This window comes from Oryctolagus cuniculus, chromosome 19 (genome assembly GCF_964237555.1).
Source record: "Oryctolagus cuniculus chromosome 19, mOryCun1.1, whole genome shotgun sequence".
Classification (NCBI taxonomy): domain Eukaryota; kingdom Metazoa; phylum Chordata; class Mammalia; order Lagomorpha; family Leporidae; genus Oryctolagus; species Oryctolagus cuniculus.
Genome location: NC_091450.1, coordinates 14,044,379 through 14,047,627, shown reverse-complemented (window position 1 = coordinate 14,047,627; position 3,249 = coordinate 14,044,379).

The following is a 3,249-nucleotide window of genomic DNA, read 5'->3' as shown; positions in this document are numbered from 1 at the left end:
AGGGCCTCGGAGGGTCTTCCCCGGGGCGGAGGGACACAGTGGCACTGTGGCGCGGCTGTACGTGACAGAGAAAGGGGAGTGGGTTCCTCCTCCAGCGGGGGAATGTCGGGCAGCGGAAAAAGCTTTTGTGAGGCGGAGGCTTTTGTCGGCGGCGTTGCGTCCTTTCTGCTGCCGAGGGAGGACGCGGGGGCGGGGAGGGGGGACTACTTTGCCTGGCGGAGGGATCGCAGCCTTGGTCTCAACTCGCAGTCCCGCGCTTGGGGTTCGGACCCGGGCTGTGGCCGAACCTCGGGGCAGCGCTGTCCTCCTCAGAGGGACGCGGCGCAGGTTCTGCAAGGCCCAGTGAGGGGCGCCCCCGGCCCCAGCCGGCCGCGCCAGGTGTTGTCCTGACTTCCCGAGGAAGTCCTGGGGCCTGGCAGGTGGCAGGGAGGGGGAATGCCTGGGCCGGAGTGTCTCTCTGACCTTGTCCAGCTCCCTCCCTCCGAGAGGGGCCGCCCCTTGAAGCCCCCGCTAGGTGCGGGCGTTCTGGGAAGCCGGCCCGTCCAGCTGGTGGTCCCCGAGCACTTCCTGTCTACCAGGCAGCGTTCTGGGCCCTCGGCAGGCATCCGAGGGCAGACGGCCCTGTTGGAGGTGGCAGCTCCTTAGGAAACACAGCTTAGTGACTCGATCCTAAAGTCCGAGTTACAACGTGGGCTAATGCTAGCAGCGCCCCGAGGCGTGGGAGGGCGCTTCAGAGAGGCTGTGGGGCACCTGTATGCCCACAACTGCGAGTGACTACGCAGTTTCCTGTCTTGAAACTTTCTAAAATTTTAAAATGGTTATTTATTGAGCGCTTGGGGTGTGTGCCGGGTAGGAAGGAGTGGCAGGTGGTTTTGAGCGAAACCCCGGGCCCTCTGCCCCTGTTGAGGTGGGAGAGGCAGACATTGTTCAGGCCATCTGCAAATTCATGTGCACTTGTCGCTGAGAGAGACCTGGGTGTATTCGGGGGATTTGGTCTCTTCAGGAGGTCTGCGAAGGTTTCTTTGAAGACGCTTGGCTAGATAGGTACAAAGACAAGGCTAAGAGCTAATTAGGCAGAGCCCGGTCCCCATAAAAAGCCCGGAAGCAGATGATTGTCTCCTGAGTTCAGGATATTGAGACCTAAGTAAAGCGACGTAGCTTCCCAAGGACACTGCAGTTGAGGCAACTAAGATTCAGAGAGATAACAGGGTTTTCTACAAGCTCTTGGGCCGGTTGGTTTTAGGGGATGTATCACAACAGCTCAGGGACATTAGAGAATGGGTCAGAAACTCGAAAGACGCCAGAGCGCAGGCAGGTCGCAGAGATAGAGGTAGGCAGAGATTAAGACAATAGAGAGGGGCCGGCGCTGTGGTGTAGTGGGTAAAGCCGCGGCCAGGAGTGCCGGCATCCCATGTGGGCGCTGGTTTGAGTCCCGGCTGCTCCATTTCCAGTCCAGCTCTCTGCTATGGCCTGGGAAAGCAGCAGAAGATGGTCCTTGGGCCCCTGCACCCACATGGGAGACCTGGAGGAAGCTCCTGGCTCCTGGCTTTGGATCAGCTTAGTTCTGGCCATTGCGACTAACTGGGGGAATGAACCAGCGGATAGACCTCTCTGCCTCTCCTTCTGTGTGTAGCTCTGACTTTCAAATAAATAAATAGGGAATGGTGGGTACTAGAGAACCAGAGGCCACATGTTCTCTCTGAAGGAAGCAGCCCTCATGTCCAGCCTCTTGTTGCCATGCTGGCGTGAGGACAGAGCCTTACCACATCTGAATCTTTTAAGGAAGCTGGCAGTTAGTCTTTTTAGGTGATAGTGTCACAATTTTAAATTATTGGCAGATATATTTATCTGTCTCTGCCATCAATGAAGCAATATTTTTTTTAACCACTCTGTGCTGGGAGCTTAGAACAGTGTGTTCTGCATAGTCCATACCATAGATCCTCTTCTGCTGTTCAGAGCCTCTGGGCAAGTCCATGTGTTCGTGGTTTCTGTCACTGGTTCCCTCCTCAAATGCCTCAAGCACCCAGGGCTTGGCCAGGGCCAAAGCCAGGAGCTGGCGACTCAATACAGGTCTCCCACTTTGAACCCAGCTACTGGAACCGTCACTGCCTACCTCCCAGGGTTTGTGTTATTGGGAAGCTGGAGTCAGGAGCTACAGCTGGGTATGAAAACCAGGTCCTCTGATAGGGAACGCAGGCATCTTAGCTGGCATCTTCACTGCAAGGATAAATGCATGCCTGTGCATCTATTTTCTTCTTTTGTCCACCATCCTCTCTGCTGGTTCCACGTGGGTGCTTTGCAAAAAAGCCCCTAGTAGATTTCCACTGGGGAAGTCACTGAGGTGTGTCTTCCTTTAGTACCTATCTGCTCTTTCATGTATCAGTGCATGCCAATGTGCTTGACATCATATCCTGGTCCTACTTTTTTTATATCCCAGTTTATATTTAAACAATATTTTTGTTGTTTTGGACCTTGCAGACACCACCTCAAGCTGGTATCTGACCCTTAACACCCAGCTCCAGCCCTTGCTACTTCAGGCTGCTCCCAGCTGCTGCTTGTCAGGGGAAGAGCATGGAAAGGGGTCATTTCTCAGAAACTGGTCTCGAGGTATCTTCTCCAGAAGAAAGTGATCATCCTTAGATAGCAGAACTTTGTACTTTGCAGAATCGCACAACACTACATCTCAAGTGTGCAGGACAGTAATAGCCTAGGTTTCTTAATGCTTCTCTTGTAGCAGTGAGTGTATGGGCTTGCTCTCCCATTATCCCTTAGGATCCCTTGTGATCTTCAGGAATGATATGTTTTGGTGGCCTCAGTAACATATGCACTGGATACATATACATATATATTATAAATTTGTATATAGATATTTTAATGGAAAATCACAGACATATAAAAAAGAATTAACTCGTGTTCCTGTCCTCTGGTTTAAAAATGAGCAACTCATGGCCAATCTTATATCACTCATAATTTTGTTGCTTTATAATACCTTGGGAAGGCTACTTAGGAAGGAACTAGGGTTGTTTTCGCCACAGTTTGGAGGTTCAAAGTCTTCAATCAGGTGGGCCCCTTTAGGCTGATGTTTGACAGAGACTGGCAGTGGTTTAGTGTGTACTGAGGAATATCCCATGGTGAGCCAGGATGCAGAGAGAGCAAGAGCGAGTGAGTGAGCTAGGTCAAACCTGACTTATAAAACCAACCCTCCTGCAAGAACTACCTTCTAAGGGTGTGCTCCCTTCTCCCACCATC